Consider the following 25,895-nt stretch of genomic DNA (forward strand, 5'->3'; position numbering starts at 1 on the left):
AAAATGGACACATATTCTTTTTTTATTCAATATGACTGAATCAAAAGAAATTATAGGGACACGGTCCCATGTTTGGACCAAGTCTAACGAAAATAAGAAAAAAAAAAGAACTCTATGTTTCATACCGAGTCAAATTGGACCCTTTTCACATCATATCAAACATGCCCTTAGATAACTCTGAGGAAGTCAAGAAACTTGTTGAACAACCTAATAACTCAACTTGGTTAGAACTTGTTGTGACTTCACAATTGAGAAAGAGCAACAACATGAAGATTCTCATTTCATAACATTACATAGACCCTATAGACAAGTTAAAATGCCTATTCAATATGGTTTCGAAGATAATGTAGTATATTCTTTGCAAGTGGCTGAAGAGATTGAATTATTTGAACAATCTTTTTACATTGAAACGGTCACAACTAAATATGTTGATGTGTGGATAGTTGCTATGAGTGAAAAGATGGAATCTCTTCATAAGAACCGAATTTGTGAATTAGGAAAGTTACCTCAAGGCAAGAAATTTGCAACTTGTAAATATATTTCTATGAGAAAAATAGAGATGTCCAAATCTTAATATGTGAGATATAAAGCTCGTTTGGTATGTAGAGGTCATAATTAATATATGGGTTGATTTTAACGAAATATTGTCACCCATTGTGCGCCATACAAATGAATTTGGAATTGCAACAATTTGATGTCAAAATAGCTTTCTTACATGGGGAGCTTGAAGAAGAGATTTATAGGAGTCAACCGGTGGGGTTTATATTACAAGGTAAGGAGAATTACGTTTGTAAACTTAAGAAGTCACTGTATGGGTTAAAATAATCCCATATTAGTGGTATAAATGTTTCTATTGTTTTATAGTCGGCCATGGTTATGAAAAAATCTTTATGATTGTTGCATATGCATATATCATAAGGAGGGTGTTAATGGTAACGTGTGTTTTATTATGTTATACAAACGATATGTTAGTGGCTTCTCAAGACATGGATAAGATTACAAGGCTAAAAGAAAATCTCAATTGTAAATATGATATGAAGGATTTGAGGCATTTTCAAAGAACTCATGGTATGTAGATTATTAGATACATGTGAAGATCCCCATAAAAGTTATATTTTGAAAATTTTGTCACATTTTTGAATGACTTAATCAATGTCATTAAAGACTCCATCATCAACAAATTTCAAGATATATGAAGCATTTTCATCTAAATATGAGTATGACATTTAGTATATGTAACATGTTCCTTAATCTAGTGTTATAGGGAGTCTAATATATGTCATAGTTTGTACAAGGACTAACATATCTCATTGTGTTAACATGGTTTTTAGTTGTATGGGTTGTACTTGTAAGGAACATTGGGTTGCTTTAAAACAAATTTTTTGATACCTCAAAGGTACATCTGATGTTGTTCTTATTTATAGAGGAAAAGAAAATTTTTTGGTGACTGGTTTCTCAAATATAAATTATGTAACTGCTATTAATTCAAGAAGGTCATTAACAAAATATGTGTTTGTGGTTGGAAATGCTTTAATGAGTTGGAAAGCAACTATGAAACCTTCAGTACCTTTGTCCACTATAGAGGTTGGGTATATGGCTCTTACCGAGGTCGCATATGAAAGGATTTAGCTTAAATGCTTGCTTGGAGATCTTGGTTTTCATTAAGATAATGTTGTTTTATTTAAAAGCATGATTACAATTTGTTTGGCCAAAGATCAAGTGCATTGTAACAACCCAAAATTATAAGATAAAATTTTCGATTTTAATTCCACCAAAAACATTAATTATATTTAAGTCAACATTCCACATCCATTTTCTAAATATTTAGAAGTACTTTATAAGAAACCAATTATCAGAGTAAAATCCCAAAATCATCATAATGTGGAAACATGGGTGGATATGTTTCTATCAAACCAGACCCATTCATTTCAAATTGGAAGTACCTTAAACATAAACTAAAAAACGTAAGAACGAAGCTTAGTGAGTTCCCCTAAAATACCACATACCACACATATCAAGCATATTACGGGCCCTACCAAATAAGTATAATGGGCCCGCCCAAAATCGCATAACGGGCCCCACCCACTGAATATAACACGCCCCACCTAGTGAGTACAATGAGCCCCGCCTAAACTTGCGTAACAGGTCCTGCCCACTGAGTATAATAGGCCCCATCTAATGAGTATGATGGGCCCAACCCAAACTGGCATAACGGGCCCCGCCCATTTACTATAATGGGCTATGCCCAAAATCGCATAATGCGTCGCATCCACATAGAAATCATATAAGCATAAGAAGACAATAGCATATTGAATAACTATCGGGCCCCGATCACTAAACATACGAACACCTACACACGCAAGTGTCATGCATACATCTAGCACCCTAACATAATAAACCCTTGATCAACATTGGTGTCTTCGACCCGCTAAATATTGTGAGGAAGACTCATCTCAAACTTCCAAATATCTCAGATAACACCTACACATGCAAGTGTCATGCATACATCTAGCACCCTAACATAATAAAACCTTGATCGACATTGGTGTCTTCGACCCGCTAAATATGGTGAGGAAGACTCACCTCAAACTACCAAATATCTCAGATAAAAGCTCAGACTGCCAATCCGGAAACTCCCCACGCACTAGCACCAACAAATAATACCAAATTAATAATTGGTCCACAACCCATATCCAGGATTCAAGTCTGATTGCACAACACTCAGGGTAAAAGTCCCTTTTACTCTTTCCTCACTTGACCCAAAATCCGAGGCCCACCAATAGCATAAAAAACCCATTATGGCCCAACTTCCTAATTGGCCCAAAAGCCATCAAATGCCTAATCCAAGGAGGCCCAAACTCCTAAAAGATACCCAAATCTCCAAATGGGCCTAAGCACCAAAAAGGCCCACATGTAGAAAACTACGGCCTAACAAGGCACAAAGGCCCAAAAACAACATCTCACATCGTGACCAGCCTTGGTCACGTCGTGTGAGCTCACTCAGTCAGATCCCAACTCATCATGACTCAACACAGTCAACTCAGAGATGGAAAGTCAACAGGGCAGCCCTCAAGTCATGAGAAACCTTCTCTAACGTCGTGAGTCACAAACAGATGGCCAGAAACGGGATTAACGCTTCTCATGTCTTGAGACCTTGTGTCGTCACGTCGTAAGAACAGTCTAATGCTAAAAATCCAAATTTTATGGGGGTGTTTGGCTTATCTTTTTGGGAGCCAAAAGTCCTTTTGGCAAAAGTTACAAAAAGACAACATTTCCTGACGTTTCCAAAAAGTCACTTTTCCTTATATAAAAAATCAAAAAGTAGCTTTTAAAATAGTTTTACCAAACATCTTTTGCATTCTACCTTTTCCAAAAGGAACTTTTGGCCCCTCAAAAGATAAGTCAAACACCCCTAAGTCCTTAATCCATTAAGCCTTCAATCCTATTCCTTTCAGAAGCTAACAAGGACTCCAAATGCCAATAAAAATGATTACTTGATGGAAATGCATCCCCCAAGCTTGTCCTAAACCCATCTTAGATCAAAATAACAATAAATGGCCCCAAACTCAAACAAGTGTTGAGGATTTGACATATTGAAATTGATTTAGCATTTTTGGTTATTAAGGGAAGCCTTTTTAGGGTTTTGTATTTTTGGTAAATGTTTTGTTTTCCCTATGAATAATCATTAGGTTAGCTTGTGACGTAAGTTTTTTCACAGAAAAAGGGTTCTCTGTATGTTCAAATCTAAATTATTGAGAATCAAAAACTTTATCAGATTACTTGCACTTTATGGTCATTGATTCATGATTGTTCTTCAGATTCCGCATTCGCAATCTCGTCATTATTCTCAACAAGTGGTATCAGAGCGGGTTGTTGTAGATCTTAGAAATTATTCCAAGAATCGATCAGATATGGCAAAAAAAATTCATAAATCTCACTTTGTTCATCAAGTTTTGAAAGTTTTCCCAAAAGAAAAAGTGAAATATCTCTTATTATTGCAAAACCGAATTCAAATCTGTTATCTTCTATATATTCTATCATCTGATTTGTTCTTAATTCGCGTTTTGGAAAAGAAATAGAAGAAGAAATTTGTGTTTTATTCTTAAATTCGTGTTCAGATCCGTTTTTTCTCTCTAGAAATCATCTCAGATGTGTTTTCTCTCTTTAAAAATCATCTCAGATTCATTTTCTCTCTCTAGAAATCTTATCAGATCTACTTTCTCTATCTTCAAGTTCAGTTTATTTTTAAAGATCTAGTCGGTGAAACAAATTTATTGTTGGAATCCATTTTAAAACACGGATTAAAGGTTACTAAACCAATCTATGGTGTTAACAAATCGACTATGTGGTATTTTTGTGACAAACCGACACTTTGAATAGAATGATGGGTCCGCGCGAGTGCTTAAGGCTCAATATATCATAGATATGGGCCTCAGGAAGGGTTAGGAAGGGTGTTGCATCACAAAATCCAGCCAAACACACCAAGAGAGGTGTGTGCGGCCGCACACTAGTGTGTGCGACTAGCCAGTCGCACACCCAGCAGCAAACCCCTCCAACCTCACACCCAACCCTATATAAAGTAGAGGTCCCCCTTCCATTCACTTTTGGCTGCATCCCTTCTCTCTCTATACTTACACTCTCTAGAAAACCACCCAAGAACACTTAGAAGGCCTTCAAAACGTGAAGAACATCATCATTAAGCTTGTTATAGAGGTAAAACACTTGAATCCAAGCCTCAAACTCATAATGTTCTTCGTGTTCTTCATCCCTTGAAGGAGTGCGGCCGCACACCTTCATCAGGTGGCCGCACACACTCAAAACACCCCCCAAAGTGAGAGTAAGGCCACACAATCAACATATAGGACTCAAACAAGGAGTGTACGACCGCACACCCCTATGTACGGCCGCACACACACCCTGTACGGTCGCACACTCTAGTGTGCAGCCTCACACACAAGTCTGGCCGCATTCCCCAGCCGCACACTCACCTTTATGGCCATACAGACACCCTAATACCCATATTTGACCTTAAACTTGTATAGATCATTGAGTGTAGAACAGGGGACACTTAGTCCTAGTGATTCCAATCCCTTAGGGTGATTTCCCATCATGTTTAGTCATGAAACACCCTAGCTCTAACTTATATATGTGTCACCATATGATAAATAGGGGCTACTTGCATTCAGAACATCCGTTGACACTCAGCACTCATACGAATTGCATACTCGAACCCTACATTAAACAGTGAGTTCATACCCCTTAATTAACCTTTCAAATGTTCTTTTTTTAAAATGCTTTTATGGGGGGAATACAAGTTGAATTCAATACATTACAGTATCAATCACACGTGATTTAAAACTTGCTATCAAAAGGATTTTCTACATTTTCAAAGTACCTAGTCAGTAAAGTTATTTCGAATGTTGTCAACCTCATTTTCACAAATCAATTGTCTTAAAACTAATTTTTCAATGTTTTCAAACCTTAAATTATTTTCAAATCATATCTACACCAATATATTTATATAAGTAAGTATTGAAGAACTTAGAACTGATAACTGACCTTATTTCCTGTTCTTGTTTGATTGTGGACTTAGGTTGTTAGGTTATCTGTCCGACTGTCGTTGAATACTTAGTTATCTATCTTGTATATTGGTGTTAGATATAAAAGTTTTCACTCTAGTTCGATATTTCTATATATCGAGGACACTCAATCAAGTACTCTATTTAACTATAATAGGTATAGTTAAGGATTACCACTCATTTCTGATGTTACTATGATACACACTATGGTCAGTACAATTACAAGACTATAAGTACAATACACTATGCAAAGAGTACACTATACACTATACCTAGGAAACACCATCCACTATAAGAAGAAACACTATAAACTACATCAAGAGAGCAGAACTCAATATACTAAGAGAACACTATCTACTATACAAGAGAAAATACTACAACAGAATGTGATGCGCTATTTCTCTATACGACCTATCTCTATGCGATCGTCGGGTAATCATCGTCTCCTGGAGGGAGAGCGACCACTACGTTTATAGATCTATACGGGACGGACTTTCCCCCATCCTGACTGCTAGCTACAGTCTGAGCCTTGTAGGCCCAGGGATGACAAAACACTACTATACTATTGGTGACCTGGAGGGTCAGCCACTACACTACTATCACCCAGTATGGTTACATACGAGCTCACATTCAAAACTTAATTAAACATACATCCCGAGGTGTACATACAATTAATACTATCCGGAGTTTACATTCACTAATACACTTAACCGACAACGATACTGCTAGGGTGAAACTCTATTATTTATCTATAGTGAACAAGTTATAAATTGTATTTACATTTCTGATATTTTCACGAGTAAACTATTACATTTTCAAAGAAACAAATTTACAAATAACTAAGTCTTGGTAGAAGACTACTTTTGCTGGAAAATATGGGATTTTCTAGGGATGAATCCATCTTCAAACTTTGTTAACAAATGTCAAAATATGCGATTTGTAAACATTTTTATACAAGCAATGACACTAAAAACTTATGAACTCACCAGCTTTATGCTGATACTTGTTTTCAAAATAACTTGTATTCTCAGGTCAATAATAAACAGGTACTGGTCCAACTTTTGGAAGATGGAGCACATATAAGACTCACCTTTTTTTTTATTTATACTTTTGGTATCTACATAAATGTACAGAACATGCTTGTATTACAAATATTATATTGATGCAATGGATGCGATTGCTTGTTTTTACTATTATGCATTGTTATGATACTGAACATGACGTCCTCCACCCCAGAACATATTCCACTGTTCTCGGTTTTGGGGTGTGACAGATTGGTATCAGAGCTTTGTTTATAGTGAATCAAGTATATTAACCCATAAAAGATATACGAACTATAAACACTTCGGGACTAAAACACTCTGACTAATAATATATACTTTTAAATACTAAAATATTTAACTAAGTATATATATATATATATATATATACATCCACGAATACAGAGGGTCAGTATCACACTAGAACAGAACAAAAGCATTAAGATTGTTGAGCAGCACAATTAGGCTTAGAGACATATAGTCACATCTAGGCGGATGTAGCCTGATCAACTACATTTTCCTTGGGGTGACTAGCATGTGCCTAAGGATGGTTGTGGTGCTGCAACAAGTCTAACACTTACCAACACTACCACAAGAACACTAACATGGGAATACTATAGGAGTATTCTGTGTCTCTATAATTTACATATGTGAGAACTAAAAAGGTCATTATTAGTGGAGCGATAGTTGCAAGGTGAATACATTACGATTACATGTTATTTAGGTGTTATAGACTTAGAATCTGTGATCTTTGCTTTACTTCATGTTCCTTGTTTGGTTGTGGATTTAGAGTTAGGGTCACTTATTCGAAGGTCTATTCTGCCTCGGCCACATGTAATTAGTATACACCGTGCAAGTATTGGTCTAACTCATAATGATCATCCTATAAGTATCTTAGAACGCCTATTAACTATTCTTTCCCCCTTTCTCGCGTAGATAATATGGTTGGTTTCCACCTTCCCGACGATCCGTACTTCCCAAACCACGGCAATGGAGGGTGGCTTGACGAGGAGCCAGATGATGATCACCCGATCCCTTTAAATGATCACCGTGCAGAGGCCTTTTCGGATAGCTCCGATTCCGAACCATAAGTCAAAAACCTGCCTCCAGTAGCTCCAAACCCTAACCCCCGTCCAGCATTTTAGGGTCCCACCCCCATGTGGGTAACAACTCTGAACCGATGGAGCGATGAGCAGGGTCAGCCCTTACCTTTCAACGGGGATTGAAGTTTCTACAACATAAGCGAGGGAGGTTCAGCGGATCGAGTCTTGCCCATCATGGTCCGTAGGATCGCCAGAAACGTTGAGAAAGGTCCAGCAGCCATTGGCAGAGTCGTGGAAGTTGATGCCAACTCCAACCTTAACACTGCCCGTATCCGCCATCTGGAAGAAGCCATGCATAGGACGAGGAGGACCAATGAGGCTCTGCAGCAACATCTAGCTGCATCCCGAGCCGAAGGTAGGGAACTCCGAGCGCGTCAGCGGGCACATGAGTGGCATCTTCTGGAAGTTGTACGCCAACTGGCCGACTTGAGGATTCACCCAAGGGGTACCCGTTGCCAGTAGAAGATGTCAACTCATCTATCCTTTGTTTAAAGGAATAGCCTTTCTTTTCTATGCTCAATAGGGTACTTCTCTGTAAACATTTCCTAACTCTGAAAGTACTCTAACTAGGCCCTAGGCTGCCAACATTTTCCCTTATGGTTTGATGTAAGACCTACTGTTGGGTCATTTTTTTCCCGAACTCATTTTACATCATGAATACCAGTAATATTGGAAGTTAGCTACTTCGTGAGAATTACTATAGTTACATGTTCCTTTACTCTGTTGCTATGAATCTATATGATATCTAGACTATGGGGATTTAGTCCGTGAAACTCTCTCATCATGATTACAATCGATCCTTACTATTGTCATTATCTTATAAATTTTTAGCAAAAGATGCCTCCCTGTAAGCGCCCGAACAGAGGCAAACCTGCAACTCAAACTCCTCCGCCACCACCTCCTCCATAGTTTGATCCGGTAATGTTCTAGATAGCTGTAACCGCAGCAGTAACTGCAACTCTGGCCCAAATAAATTCTGGTGATGCAAGTGGTGATGGAATGGGCGGCAATTCTAGACATGGTGAAGTTCACCAGCGGACACAGGGATGTACCTATAAGGACTTCATGAACGGCAAACCAACCTTCTTCAACGGGACCGGGGGAATCCTTGCATTGTCCTAGTGGTTCGAAAGAATGGTGGCAGTCTTTGAAATGTGCTCATTCCCTGAAGAGAGTAAGATAAAGTTTGCTGCCGCCACCTTCACTGAAAGGGCCCTGACATGGTGGAACGGCCATGTCAATTCGCTCTCTTTGGTAACAGCCAACGCCATGGGCTGGGACACAATGAAGGACCTTCTGAGAAGGGAGTACTGCCCTAGGGGTGAAATCCAAAAGCTTGAGGAAGAACTCTGGAACCTTAAGATGAAAGGGACCGACATCACAGCCTATACAGCCAGGTTTTGTGACTTGGCAGTTATGTGTCCTAACATGATCCCTTCTGAAAGCAAGAAGACTGAACGATACATCTGGGGTTTAGTGCCCCCGTATCGAGGGAATGTTCTAGCATCACGTCCTACGACCTTTGACAGCGCCAAGGAATTGGCCCAAAGGCCGATTGATCATGAAACTCCCTCCACTCCATCAACAACCACAACGGTTGTCACCGCACCAACCACGTCATCCGATAACAAGAGGAAACGGTGGGACCGAAAGAAGGGAAAGTCAGCTCAATCATCCTCCAAAAGTCAACAGACGATGGCTGTCCATGCTACCACTACTCCTGTTGCCCCTATACCAGCCACAACATACGCTGGATACCTACCCAAGTGCACCAAGTATTCTTTCCATCATCACGGCCCCTGCCAAGAAATGCACTGCACTAACTGCAACCGGAAGGGTCATACCATTCGGTTTTTCAAGTCTCAACCCAAACCCATCAGTCAAATTCCCAGCACCGGAGTGAGCCAAACCTGCTATGGCTGTGGAGAGGTTGGACACTTCAAAAGAAACTGCCCGAAAGTTGGGAACGCGGGAGGAACAGGGAGACTACTTGCTATCGGTGACAATGAAGCGGTAGCAGACCCCACAGTAGTCACGGGTACGTTCCTTCTCAATAACTCTTATGCTTGTATCCTATTCGATAGTGGGGCAGAAAGAAGCTACCTTTAAAAGAAACCTTCGTCGTACAAATGGCAAACGGAAAGAGAGAAACTTCTAACGAGGTCTACGTAGGTTGTACCCTCACACTAGATAATCATTTGTTCCCAATCGACCTCATACCGGTATCGATCAAGAATTTCGATGTCATCGTAGGCATGGACTGGTTGAGTCTCCATCGCGCCGACATCCTGTGTTTCGACAAAGCCATCCATCTAAATCTGTTGAATAATGAAACCCTGATAATCTACGGAGACAAACCCAGTACGAGTCTTCGTATCATTTCCAGTATTCAAGCCCAAAAGTACATGTGTAAGTAATACCGTGCATTCCTTGCACACGTTGTTCACAGGAGCCAGAAAACGAAAGATTTAAAGGACTTCCCCATAGTGTGCAACTTTGCTGACGTCTTCCCAGAGGAGTTACCAGGTTTACCTCCACAACGCCAAGTCGAGTTCAGGATCGATCTAATCCCGGGAGCTACCCCCGTAGCCAAATCGCCCTATCGTCTAGCGCCTGCTGAGATGCAAGAACTGTCTGGTCAACTTAACGAGCTGCTCAATAAGGGCTTTATAAGACAAAGCTTCTCACCATGGGGAGCGTCGGTCTTGTTCGTAAAGAAGAAGGACGATTCATTTCGTATGTGCATCGATTATAGAGAACTCAATAAGCTAACGGTCAAAAATCATTACCCTCTTCCTCAAATCGATGACCTATTTGACCAACTGCAAGGGGCGAGTTACTTTTCCAAGATTGATCTTAGGTCCGAGTATCACCAGTTGCGAGTGCTCGAGGAGGATGTCCCAAAAACCGCCTTCTAAACTCGTTACGGGCACTACAAGTTCGTAGTGATGCCATTCGGACTAACCAACGTGCCCGCGATATTCATGGACTTAATGAATAGGGTGTGTTGTCTTTACTTGGATCAGTTCGTCATCGTCTTCATTGATGACATACTGGTTTACTCTTGAAGTCAGGAGGAGCACGGCGAGCACCTACGACGAGTCCTGGAAACATTACGATTGGAGAAGCTATACGCGAAGTTCTCTAAGTGTGAATTCTGGATCCAAAGAGTCGAATTCTTACGGCACGTGGTTAGCGAAGAGGGAATCCATGTGGACCCGACCAAGATTAAGGTCATTGAGAACTGATCAGCACCAAAGACGCCGATAAAAATTCGTCAATTTCTAGGCCTCGCTAGCTACTATCGCAGGTTCATTCAGAACTTCTCCCGAATCGCAAAACCTCTTACGTCATTAACCTAGAAAGGCGTGGCCTTTGACTGGGGAGAGAAATAGGAGAAGGCATTCCAAACCCTGAAACGAGCCCTATGAACCGCGTCGATACTATCCCTTCCCGAGGGGACAGATGATTTTGTGGTCTACTACGATGCGTCGAATCAGGGGATCGGTTGTGTTCTGATGCAACGAGGTAAGGTCATCGCCTACGCTTCAAGACAACTAAAGGCACACGAGGTCAACTACACCACACATGACCTCAAGTTAGGGAAAGTTGTGGTCGCCTTAAAGATATGGAGGCACTACCTATACGAAACGAAGAGCACGATATACACCGATCACAAAAGCCTCCAGCACATACTCGACCAGAAAGAGCTCAATATGAGACAATGACGGTGGGTCGACCTACTCAATGATTACGAATGCGAAATTCGTTATCACCCGGGTAAAGCCAATGTAGTAGCGGACACCCTAAGTCGGAAAGAATATTCTGGTCAAAGGTTCAAATCACTGACAATGACCATCCATTTCCACTTATCCGCCGAAATCCTAGAAGCCCAGATGGAAGCACTAAAACCAGAAAACGTGATGGACGAAGCTTTGAGGGGAATGGATAAGAATCTTGAGATCAAAGGAGACAGAGTTTATTGTTTCATAGACCGGATCTGGACCCCAAAGTTTGGTGGTTACAGAGAGGTAGTCATGAACGAAGCTCGAAAGACCAAGTGCTCCATTCATCTAGGTTCGGACAAGATGTACCTTGATCTCAAAAAGTTATATTGGTGGCCAAATATGAAAGTCGAGATCGCTACCTTCGTGGGCAAGTGTCTGACTTGTGCCAAGGTGAAGGTCGAATACCATAAACCGTCAGGTCTACTACAACAACCCGAGATACCTGAGTGGAAATGGGAGATGATTTCTATGGATTTCATTACCAAATTACCCAAATCTCCGAGTGGGTACGATACCATTTTGTTAATTGTCGATCGATTGACGAAATTCGCCCATTTCCTGCCGATAAAAGAAACTTTCAAGATGGAAAGACTCACACGAATCTACGTCCAAGAGATTGTTCGAGTACATGGTGTTCCTATATCAATTATCTCTCATAGGGATAGTAGGTTCACTTTGAGATTCTGGCAATCACTGCAGAGTGCCTTAGGAACGAGGTTGGACATGAGTACAGGCTACCATCCGCAGACCGATGGACAAAATGAGAGGACTATCCAAACACTGAAAGATATGCTGCGAGCCTGTGCGATCAACTTTGGTAAGGCGTGGGATACCCACTTACCCCTTGTCGAGCTTCCTATAACAACAGTTACCACACAAGCATCAAGGCAGCTCCATTCAAATCCCTCTACGGCCGAAAGTGCAGATCCCCTCTATGTTGGGCTGAGGTGGGTGACACACAGTTAGCTAATGGGTGAGTTCCTGACATCTCTCTCACGGGTCCAGAGATCATTCGAGAAACGACCGAGAAGATCATTCAGATTCATGAAAGATTGAAAGCCACTAGAGACCGACATAAAAGTTACGCAGACAAACGAAGAAAACCCTTAGAGTTCTAAGTGGGAGACCGAGTCCTTCTGAAAGTCTCACCCTGGAAAGGCATGATAGGCTTTGGAAAGCGTGGAAAGCTAAGTCCAAGATACATAGGGCCTTTCGAGATTCTCGCTAGAATCGGCCCCGTGGCTTACAAACTCAATCTACCTCGCGAGCTTAGTAACATACATCCTACATTCCACGTCTCAAACTTGAAAAAGTGCCTATCCGACGAGACTCTTGTAATGCCACTAGACAAGATCGAAATCAACGAGAGCCTCAACTTCGTGGAAGAACCGGTGGAGATCATGGATAGAGAGGTCAAATGAACGAAGCAAAGCCGCATCCCTATAGTGAAGGTTCGTTGGAACGCCAAACGAGGACCGGAGTTCACTTGGGAGCGAGAGGATCAAATGAAACTTAAATATCCCTATCTTTTTACTTAGTTACTTGTAATAACTTAGTTTCTTAAACTCTAATTTCGAGACGAAATTTCCCTAACGGGGGAGGATGTGACAACCCGACACTTTTACACTGTGCAATCGATCCACATATCTATAATTCACTTGAATTTAGCATCTTTTAATAGAATGTTAGGTCCACGTGAGTGCTTTAGGATCAATATATCATAGATATGGGCCTTAGGAAGGGTTAGGAAGGGTGTTGCATCAGAAAATCCTGCCAAACACACCAAGAGAGGTGTGTGCGGTTGCACACTAGTGTGTGCGGCCAGCCAGCCGGACACCCAGCAGAAAACCCCTCCAGCCTCACACCCAACCCTATATAAAGTAGAGGACCCCCTTCCATTCACTTTTGGCTGCATCCCTTCTCTCTCTATACTTTCTCTCTCTAGAAAACCACCAAAGAACACTTAGAAGGCCTCCAAAACGTGAAGAACATCATCATTAAGCTTGTCAAAGAGGTAAAACACTTGAATCCAAGCCTCAAACTTATAATGTTCTTTGTGTTCTTCATCCCTTGAAGGAGTTCGGCCGCACACCTTCATCAGGTGGCTGCACACACTCAAAACACCCTCCAAAGTGAGAGTAAGGCCACACAATCGACACATAGGACTCAAACAAGGAGTGTACGGCCGCACACACACCCTGTACGGCCGCACACTCTAGTGTGCAGCCTCACACACAAGTCTGGCCGCATTCCTCAGTCGCACACTCACCTTTATGCCCATACCCTGTGACAACCCGAAATTTCCATTATGTACAAACCATATCAAGTCAATAGAAGATTAGAACAGTTGCAGTAAATTTCCATACTTTTAGTATAAGTTTGAGTATTTCAGGTTTACACTTAAGGAGATATCAGGAGAGTGGATGCACTTGGGTATTGTGCAACTCTGTTATTCCAAAACTCTATGATATTAGAGTTCATTGCATGAATAAAATATTTTCTACCAAAAATCCCAGCACTATATATAGAAATCTGAGCCATATTTATTCATTAGTTCCATTTCCAACTAGAGAAAAGCTGAATTCTCTCTCAAGGATCTTCGGACTTTCGTTCCGGAAAGTGAGTACTTCTATCTAGTTGTGTTATAAAGCTTCTTACGTGCTTAATACACTAGAAATCATAGGAAAACACTATGATTAAAGAGTTTACGGCCCAAGAACATCTTGGACCGTAAACCCTTCTTTAGGGGTCAAATGTTGCCCTAGTCCCATCCTCTTGCAATGAAACTAGTTTAGACTTGCACCCTAATGTGTTTAGGACTAGAAAACACCTTTAGAACACGAAGAGTAAGGTGTTCACGGCCCAAGAAGTTCTTGGACCATGAACTCCAAATAATAGGGCCAAAAGGTGCTTTTAATCCTCCAAAGGCCTTGGACACTAGCTTAGATTAGTTCCTAGTTAATTTAAGGGCTTGAAATCACCAAAAACCCATCCCCATGAGAGATTCCGGCCATAATCTCTAAGGGAAATGGTCCCAGGGCCGTGAACTCCTCAAAGGAGTTAGAGGATGCCCTAAACTCTTCCAAAGATCATGCCTTTAAGTAGAAATGCTTCTTAGGGTCTTATAGAGCCTCAAACATCAATTGGTCATGTAAGTATGAGCTTACGGCCGTAAACTCATGAGTTTACGACCATAAACTCATTTTTTGGTGACATTAGGGCCGTGAACTCCCTTATGGAGTTTTCTTTGAACCCTACACACAATAGATTTTCCCTACGACACTTAGATGCAATCCTAGAGGCTAATAACACTTGACAAAGGTGTTTAGCATGTCCTAGGGTGTCTTGACTTGTTTATTAGTTGTTTATAGACTAATTTGATACATATATGTGATATTATATGTTAACTAGGATCATAGAGTGTGTTCAAGACTTCACTTGACACCTAGCAATCCTACATCTTAAGTTCATCCGTACCACTCACAACAGGTGAGTTCATACCCCTTAATCAATGTTTTAAATGTTTTTAAATGTTTTATGGGGAGATACAAGTAGAATCATGCTAGTTATTATATCAATCACATGTGATTAATAAGCATCATTCAAATGATTTGCTACTTATTAGTCGTTTTACCAAATAGTTACCTTCAAATGGGTAGCAAGGGTATACGTCCATATTCATACGCACCAGTTACATTACTAGTAAGCTACCATATGCGTAGTTTAGGAAGATACTAGAACTATTACTAGAACGCGATATCATACAATGAGTCAGTTCATTCATGAGTCAATACTTGATAGATAGAGAGAGAACACTCGTTACAACTAGTACACATAGTACATTACTATGCATGCTAGACAGAGAGAGAACACACATTACAGCTAGCACACGCAGAACATTACAGTACATTACTATACTATTACATAGATATGTGTACATGATTATGCTTACATGAGTACGTTTACATAGAGACCGTGTTATAAGCATGCCTATATATGTATAGTTATATAAGTAATATTTAAAGGACTTAGGAAGGCTATCCACCCTATTTCCTTTTCGCGCTTGAGATGTGGTCTGGTGGGATATGAGGTATCCGTCCGAAGGTCGTTTAAATATTAGTTATATATCATGTGTACATATATGGACATAATAGTTCCTTTTAGTCAGTTCAGTACCGTTGGGTAGCAAAGGCATATGTTCATATACCTTTACATAGATCCTATGTGATAATAGGACAGACATCACTAGGTGTTATAGCATAGAACGAGTTCAGGATCTAACTATACCAATGAATCGCAACGCATTGTGATAGTTATATTGGGTATACATGATCATAGTAATGTGGATGTTCATGGCGTGCAAATATGCAGGGGTCGTGTAAAGGTCCCAAAATCCCTTTGACAGGGGAGCGTCTAGCCTAGGATCTAGCCATCACATTATGCCTTATCCCTCAAATAAGGCAATAGGAGTACAGAAGTAGTCACTTATTACAAATACTATAGTACTCACAAGATTACAATAGACTTAAGGTAGTTAGTGCAGTTGTAGTTATTCGATACTACACCATAGTATTATTTCATTTTCCCATTACATTCACTTCGTGAACATTCACACGACGCACGGTAATGTAGAAACTATATTTTTGGTTAATGATAGTCAGATTTGGGAAAATACACACTCTTACAAGAGACACACACACAGACACTACATGCCTTGGTAGAAGGATACGTTTAGTAGGAAAAATATGGTTTTCTGGGATGTCCAAAACATTTTCATACTTACTGTTCATATACATACAAATACATTCTTACAAATTAAGACATTAAAATACTTATGATCTCACCAGCTTTAAATCTGATACTCTCTTTCAAAATAACTTGTATCCTCAGGTCAACCATAGACATGTACCGATGCAAGGTTCAGGGAAGATGGTGCTCGTTCAAGACGCATCTTTCATTTTGATATATGCTATAGTGTTTATTATAATTTGACAGAATACACTTGTATTAAAATTATATTATTAATTCAATGGATGATGTTGTTGCTTGTTTACTGCTTTTCATTGTTGTGATATTGTACATGAAGTCCTCCGCCCCACAACATTTCCGCCGTTCATGGTTTTGGGGTGTGATAGATTGGTATCAGAGCATTGTTTATAGTGAATTAAGTATATCAACCCATAAAAGATATACAGACTATAAATACAATGGGATAAAAATACTATGACCAAGAGTTTATACTTTAAATAATAAAATATTTAATTAAGTATACGTGCCTGCATTCATACTAAAATCAGTGTCACTAGGACAGCACAAAAGAATTACGATTGTTGGGCAACACAGGTGGACTTAGAGACATATAGTCAAAACTGGGAAGATATGGCCTGATCAACTATATTATTCGGGGGTTGACTAGCATGTGCCTAAGTGTAGTTGTGTAGTTGTAACAAGTCTAAAATCTTACCAACAATACTACAAAGAGAACAGTAGAACATAACATTAAATTTAAAATACTAGGAGTATTTGATGTTACTATAAGTACTTTATACTTGAGAACTAAAACGGGATCTTCATTAGTAAGTTGATAGTTGCTAAGTGGATACACTAAGGCTATATGTAACTAGGATGGTATAGGCTTAGAATCCGTGAAAATTTTGCTTTACCCCTATGTGTGAATTTGGAGTTAAGATCGCTTATTCGAAGGCCTATCCTGTTTTGATTACATATAACTAGTATGCACTTCACAAATAGTGATGTAACTAATGAAGATTTTCTAAATAATTATCCAGATAGTTCGTCTAATAATTATTTTCTTACCCCAATTCTCGCGTAGATAACATGGCTGGACTCCATCCCCACGGCAACCAGTACCTTCCGAACGAAGTCATTGCTGGATGGTTTGGAGAAGAACCAAAGAATGATCATCCTATCCCTTTGAATGATCAGCATGATGAAGACCTTTCGGACGGTGCTAACTCCGAACTCGAGGTTGAGAACCTACCCCAAGCAGCTCCCTTTCCAATTCCTAACCCTCGTCCGACTTTTCATGGCCCGACGCCTCCATGGGTGGAATGCTTGGAAACATGGAGCCAAGGACAAGGTCAGCCCATGCCATTTAATGGTGACCGAAGCATTTATGACCTGAGCAATGGGGGCTCAGCAGACAGAATCTTGCCAATCTTGGTCCGCAGAGTGGCCCGAAATGAGATTCAAGGCAGGACAGCCCTACATCAGATCACCGAAGTTGTCACAAATGCGAGGCTGCATACCCTCCGCACCATTCGTCTAGAAGATGATTATGAGAGATCTAAAAAATACCATGAAGCCCTACTTCAAGCACTGGCTGAATCACGAGCCGAAGTCATAGAACTCCGCGTACGCCAGAGGGTGTACGAAAGACACCTACTTGATGTGGAACGCCAACTGGCTGAACTGAGAGTTCACCAGGGGGATGACCGTCGCCAGTAGTAGATGCCTTATGTTATCTTTCCTTGTTAAAAAGGAATCGTTTTTCTGTCTATGCCCGATGTGGCATTTTCTATGAAACTATCTTGTATTGTAGGTACTTTTGGTTAGGTCTTTATGTTGTTAAGGACTATCTTCTCTGGATATGATGTAAGACCTTTTACAAGGTCATTTTCCCGAACTTTTACATCATGAATATCAAAGATATTGACAGTCAGCTAACTTCTGTTTCATTCGTTGTTCAAGTACTCGTATCATGCTTTCATTGGAGTCTATCTGAAACATGCTTTAGTCAAGACATTGGACTATGGCTATTTAGCTCCGGAGACAGTTCCAAGTCTCTTTTAGTGGTTGGATCAGGTTATTCACCAACCATCGATACCTCGGCTTGAACGACAAACGTCTTGAGACCATTCTACGAACTTACTTCCACTCATTACTAGGACTGCATCATAGGGATGTAGGTCAACCCTTCATGAACACACTTCCACTCAATACTAGGATTGCATCATAGGGATGTAGGTCAAACCTTCACGAACGTACTTCCATTCTGTACTAGGACTGCATCATAGGGATGTAGGTCAAACTTTCTAGAACATACTCTTACTCTTTGATTGAGCAATCGAAGTACAATTAGGGTCAACCAAAATCGCTCACAAAATCCTTATCTTTCGTTGTAACAAACTTATAAACCATCCAAAACTAGTGCAACCAGAGTCTTATCTTTTACGGGATCCTGTCGGTATAGGGATGCTCGTGCTGCGTATACTTGTCTTTTGTAGAATACCTTGTCCGCAGCAATAGTCTTGTAGTAAGTCTAAAGTATTGTAACTCTGTTGATGGTTGCACGGTTGAGTTTTGTCTGTAACGCCTTATGTTCAAATCTAATGTCTTTTAAGTTTCTTTATGATTCCGACATTACCATACGACTAGATTCAACTTGATCCGCTCAATATCAGCTTCGTACGTACATCCCTTTCTCAGTAAACGTCTTTCTAGCGAAGCCCTCATTTCAGAACTCGGAAGTACTCATGCATAGAGTACCTCACATTTCCTATCCTTTCTGAAGAAAACTCAGCAGAAATCCCCGAAGTGCCACTCGTACAGTACGTCAAGTTCAATCCAAAGATTCATACGGTTGATTTATCGCTGAAGAATGTATACATAGGGGTGATGTATAACCAAGGTTCTACAGGTTTAGAATTGATTATTCCACTTTAAATTCTTTTCCTCGATGGGGAGTGATCTTAAAGAAGAATCAGTTATTCGACTACCTTTTCAATCTTAATTATATACGACTCGTATACACGATACTACGAATGATGAGCCATGTATGAATTCTAATATGAACTTCAGGACTAAGAACTGCCCAAGACTACAAGTAATCGCATCGCCATGTGAACAAACTTAGAACCCAGTATGACTCCTATAAATAGATCTCCCTACAGTCTAAACACTTACGGAGATACAAGAATAGCCCGGACAACTTAGCGAACTACACAGAAATAGAATTGGAAGACTAGGCTTCTCACCCTGGAGAGCTCCAGTCTTATTCTTCCAGAGGTCGACGGATTGCATCATATGTACCTCGGCTATCGAGGACTCCGTTAAGATTTTCCTTAGAAATTGTGGTCTCTGCCTCGCATAGATGAATTGGTTGAGCAGACGCAAGGAAAGAACTACTTTCAGAAATGGACCTGAGATCCGAATATCACCAGTTTGAGTGTTAGTGAAGGATTTCCGGAAGACTACCTTCCGAACTCGATGCGGACACTTCGAGTCCGTAGTGATACCCTTCGGATAGGACCAATACGCTCGAAGCATTCAGGAGTTTAATGAAAAGGGTCCGTCTTTCTTACTTGGATCAGTTCGTCATTCTCCATGTAATGACTTACTTACCTACCCTCGTAGTAGGAAGGAACCCACGGAAACATTACCCTCAGAGAAACTTTTCGCAAAGTTCTCTGAACACGAGTTTTGGAAGTGAAGAGTCAAATTCCTAAGGCACACTATTAGTGTTGTGGAAATTCTTGAGTACTCTGTCAATTTATCCAAAACCATTGGGAATTTGTCGGCACCGAAGACGCCGACAAAAATTCGCCAAATCCTAGGTCTTACAGACCTACTATCATAATTCATCCAGAACTCCTCGCATATTATAGAAACCCGTACGACTTTGACTCAACAAGGGGTGGCCCTTGACAGGGAATATAAGCAAGAGAAAGAACCTTTAGAATTCCAAGTGAGAGACCAAGTTCTTTAGGAAGTCTCACTCTGGGAATGGCTTAATACGCTTCGTAAAGCGTAGAAAGCTAAATCCAAGATAGATAGGACCTTCGAGATTCTTACCAGAATCGGTCCTGTACCTCACAAACTAGACCTACTCCGCGAACTCAGTAACGTACATCTTATCCTTCGCGTCTCGATATTGAAACCATACCTTTCCGTTAGGACTCTCGTAAGCCTACTCGACGAGATCAAGATTAACGAGATCCTCGCCTTCGTATTAGAACCGTAATGACCCTCGACAGAGAGGTCAAGCGGACGAAGCAACGCTGTCGCCCGTTAGTGAAGGTTCGTTGGGATACCAACCGAGGACCCGAATTCACTTAGGAGCGCGAGAACCAATCGATTAGGAAGTTCCCCACCTCATGACTCGATCATTCGTACCTACTTCCTTACCTAAATTCTAATTTCGGGACGAAATTCCCTTTAACAGGGGGATGATGTGACAACCCAAAATTTCCATTCTGTACAAACCATATCAAGTCAGTAGAAGATTAGAACAGTTGCAGTAAATTTCCAGACCTTTAGTATAAGTTTGAGTATTTCAGGTTTACACTTAAGGAGATATTAGGAGAGTGGATGCACTTGGGTATTGTGCAACTCTGTTATTCCAAAACTCTATGATATTAGAGTTCATTGCGTGAATAAAATATTTTCTGCCAAAAATCCCAGGACTATATATAGAAATCTGATCCATATTTATTCATTAGTTCCATTTCCAACTAGAGAAAAGCCGAATTCTCTCTCAAGGATCTTCGGACTTTCGTCCCGGAAAGTGAGTACTTCTATCTAGCTGTGTTATAAAGCTTCTTACGTGCATAATACACTAGAAATCATAGGAAAACACTAAGATTAAAGAGTTTACGGCCCAAGAACATCTTGGACCGTAAACCCTTCTTTAGGGGTCAAATGATGCCCTAGTCCCTTCCTCTTGCAATGAAACTAGTTTAGACTTGCACCCTAATGTGTTTAGGACTATAAAATACATTTAGAACACCAAGAGTAAGGTGTTCACGGACCAAGAAGTTCTTGGACCATGAACTCCAAATAATAGGGCCAAAAGGTGCTTTTAATCCTCCAAAGGCCTTGGACACTAGCTTAGATTAGTTCCTAGTTAATTTAGGGGCTTGAAATCACCTAAAACCCATATCCATGAGAGATTACGGACGTAATCTCTAAGGGAAATGGTCCCAGGGCCGTGAACTCCTCAAAGGAGTTAGAGGATGCCCTAAACTCTTCCAAATATCATGCCTTTAAGTAGAAATGCTTCTTAGGGTCTTATAGAGCCTCAAACATCAATTGGTCATGTAAGTATGAGCTTACGGTCGTAAACTCATGAGTTTACGAATGCAAACTCATTTGCTGGTGACATTAGGGTCGTGAACTCCTTTATGGAGTTTTCCTTGAACCCTACACACAATAGCTTTTCCCTACAACACTTAGATGCAATCCTAGAGGCTAATAACACTTGACAAAGGTGTTTAGCATGTCCTAGGGTGTCTTGACTTGTTTATTAGTTGTTTATAGACTAATTTGATACATATATGTGATATTATATGTTAACTAGGATCATAGAGTGTGTTCAAGACTTCACTTGACACCTAGCAATCCTACATCTTCAGTTCATCCGTACCACTCACAACAGGTGAGTTCATACCTCTTAATCAATGTGTTAAATGTTTTATGGGGGGATACAAGTAAAATCATGCTAGTTATTATATCAATCACATGTGATTAATAAGCAGCATTCAAATGATTTGCTACTCATTAGCCGTTCTACCAAACAGTTTCCTTCAAATGATTTTCATAAACATTTTATATGTTTAAAACTCCTTATTAAATTGTTCATTATACTCTGTATGTTTCATTTCAAACTCATTTACAATTGTGTTTCAAACAAATGTTTATTTATACTTAAACTGTTTTATCAAACCCATGCTTTCAACCCGTTTTATAGATTGACATCAAGTCGATCTTTTCTTAGATAGAAATCATGTTCAAAAGGTTTTACAAAACTTATTTTATGTTTTTATATTGTCAATTGCATGCTTATATATGTATAGTTATATAAGAAATGTTTAAAGGACTTAGGAAGGCTATCCACCCTATTTCCTTTTCGCGCTTGAGATGTGGTCTGGTGGGATATCGGGTTCCCGTCCGATGGTCGTTTAGATATTAGTTATATATCATGTGTACATATATAGTCATAAAGGTTCTTCCAGTTCATTCAATGCCCTTGGGTAGCAAGGGTATACATCCATGTTCATACGTACCAGTTACATTACTAGTAAGCTACCATATGGGCAGTTTAGGAAGATAATAGAACTATTACTAGAACTCGATATCATACAATGAGTCAATTCATTCATGAGTCAATACTTGATAGATAGAGAGAGAACACTCATTACAGCTAGTACACACAGTACATTACTATACATGCTAGACAGAGAGAGAACACACATTACAGCTAGCACACGCAGAACACTACAGTACATTACTATACTATTACATAGATATGTGTACATGATTACGCTTACATGAGTACGTTTACATAGATATGTTTACATAGATACCCTGTTATAAGAATGCCTATATATGTATAGTTATATAAGTAATATTTAAAGGACTTAGGAAGGCTATCCACCCTATTTCCTTTTCGCGCTTGAGATGTGGTCTGGTGGGATATCAGGTATCCGTCCGAAGGTCATTTAAATATTAGTTATATATCATGTGTAATTATATGGACATAATAGTTCCTTTTAGTCAGTTCAGTACCTTTGGGTAGCAAATGCATACGTTCATATACCTTTACATAGATCCTATGCGATAATAGGACAGACATCACTAGGTGCTATAGCATAGAACAACTTCAGGATCTAACTATACCAATGAATCGCAACGCATTGTGATAGTTATATTGGGTATACATGATCATAGTAATGTGGATGTTCACGGCGTGCAAATATGCAGGGTGTTGGGTTGAAGATTCGTTCAAGTATTGCGTCATTGGGCTCGTTTATTAGTCCAATTATTTTGTACTACTCCGGTTTGGGCCTGCCCAACCGTGAGCCTGTTAGGTTTACTATATAAGAATATGCTTGCATGCATATTAGGTTAATGATTAAGGTTATCGATCTAGAATACTATAGAGAGAATTACGACAGCTTTGTTTTTCTTTATCGTTCTTGTAAACCTTCTAACCCTCTACAGTTGATGTTCTTGATCGAGCTCTTCTGAGGGTTATTTTATAATCATTCGACACGTTTGATTCATTCTTGAGTTGTTTATTATTTTCGTGTTCTTGCTGTTTAATCTTTATTTACCTGTTTAAGATCTAATCGGTCTTCAAGATTAAGTTTTAATCTCATTAATTGGTATCAGAGCAGGAGGCTGTGTAATCGATACACTTCTTTTCTGTGAAAAAGGTTTCAATTAGGGTTTTCCGCAATTACTGATATTTATTGAGCCGTCATCTCATTATTGACGTATCTTGATATTTATTATTTTGCCCTAATCTGATTTATTACAAGTCTGATCTTTGAACAGGTTATTCGATCATAATGGACGAGTCGCAATCGAATCCCATCAATATTTCCAACAGTATTGGATCAACCACGAAGATTCCCATCCTATACACCCATGACTACGAAGTCTGGGTGCATCACTTTGAAGACTATGTTATAGGATCTGAGGATAATGGATACCTCATCTGGGAAGCAATTATTAATGGACCGTTTTCTCACTCTGCAACGTCAAGGATTATTAAAACTCAAAAGGAGTATAATGATCTACTGAAGGACGTTAAAGATATTGCGCAAGATGAAAAGGATAAATTTCAGTGCAATATCAAGGCGTTAAGATTGATAAGATTCGTCCTTCAGTCCGACACTTTCAGGTTAGTAAGTTCATGCACGACGGCAAAGGAAGTTTGGGATAGACTTCGTGAACTGTACTCTACAGACGAGGATCTTGAACACTCTATCCAAACCTTACTCTTATCTGAGTTTGGAGAATTCAGGCAAGGAGCTGAAGAAACTATGACCCAAACGTTCGATCGCTTCAATCATCTTCTCAGCAAGATGATCAAACATGACATCGAAAGGAAGCTTATCGAGCAGAAGGTTACGTTTTTAAATGGTCTAAGATCAGAGTGGAGAGCAGTGGTGTCTATAGTTAAAGCCCATGAGCAGTTTAAATCATATTCTTTGGCGAAACTGGTGGGTATTCTCAAGTCTCAGGAGAAGATTGTGGTGCAGGAAAAGAATGTTGTCTCAAGCCTAGGTTCGTTGGCCCTCCTATCAAAAAGTAAAGCTGTGATGGAGGACGAAGACCTCAACTTGGAGGAGTATGACCTCACGTCTGAGGATTATGCTATGATGGTGTCTAACCCCAAGAGGTTCATTAAGAAGAGATTCCCCAGCAACAAAAACCGAAACTGGCAGGGGAGTTATAGTTCAGAAAAGGTTAACAATGAACCGAAGGTTGAAGAGTCTAAGAAGGAACCGAAGGCAGAAGGTGAATCTGGAGTAAGCTGTTACTACTGTGGAGGGAAAAACCACTATGTGAAGGATTGTGTCCTCAAAAAGATGGCTGAAAAGGATGAGGAAGCTTTGCTGCAGAAAAAGCTTGATGAGATAAGGAAGAAGAAATCTACCGCTAACCCTTCCATGAATGTTCTAATTATGCAGGGTTCGATTGCTGATGACGAGTTCGATGGTGTGGAAGTTTGGTCATCCGACTCTGAAGACGATGAAGTGAGGAAGCCTTCTCATGGAAAGGCTTGTGTGGCAAAAGAGGAGAGCAGTGGAGGAAGGTGCTTGATGGTGTCCGAAGTATCTCAGATGAGGGGATACAACAATGATGGTGGAAGCAATGAACCGAAGGAGCAGCAGGATATGTGCTTTACGGCCAAACCGCTCAGCGTGCAGTTCAACGAGCTCGATGAACTGATCAAGAAGGTACAATCGGTTTTTGTTTCATTTAAAGTACCACAATGCTCATATGAAAAAGAACTAAAAAGTGTTAATTCTCGAATCTCTCATCTAGATAGTAGTTTAACTCAAACTCGAGTCACCAATTCTAACCTAACTGATCAATTAAGCAGGGTGTCTTCGAAGAATGAGGAACGGCGCATGTGGATCGAGTTGAAGGAGTCAGAATTAATTAAAATAAAAGATAAAAACATTTATTTACAAAGAGACAATTTAAAGCTGTTAAAACAACGAAATGTTTTTTGTTTGATTGCAAAACGTCTTTATACTAATATTACTCAGCTTCACTTGGACTGTGAAATAGGACAAAAGATTCATCGCATGATTTTGCCCTTCCTTGAATTTAAGGAGGATGAGATTGATGTTGAAGCTTATAATTGTGAGAGTGTGATATCATCTAATGACGTCAATCCGACCTATATGTATGGACTGGGCAAAATAGAATCTTTCATTAAATCCAAGGACCATAAGGACATGCTTAAAAACCTTTTGGATGAAAATGATAGACTTAAACTGAGAACCGAAACCATACAAAAATTTGACTCTTTAAACGCCAACTTGAGCTCAGAAAACAAAATTGATGTTAAAAATGCATCTGAGCTTAATGAGGATGACAATATGAGTGAAATTTCTGTAGAGGACA

Source organism: Lactuca serriola, chromosome 4, assembly GCF_051521515.1.
Source record: "Lactuca serriola cultivar US96UC23 chromosome 4, Lser_US96UC23_V15, whole genome shotgun sequence".
In the NCBI taxonomy this organism is placed as follows: Eukaryota; Viridiplantae; Streptophyta; class Magnoliopsida; order Asterales; family Asteraceae; genus Lactuca; species Lactuca serriola.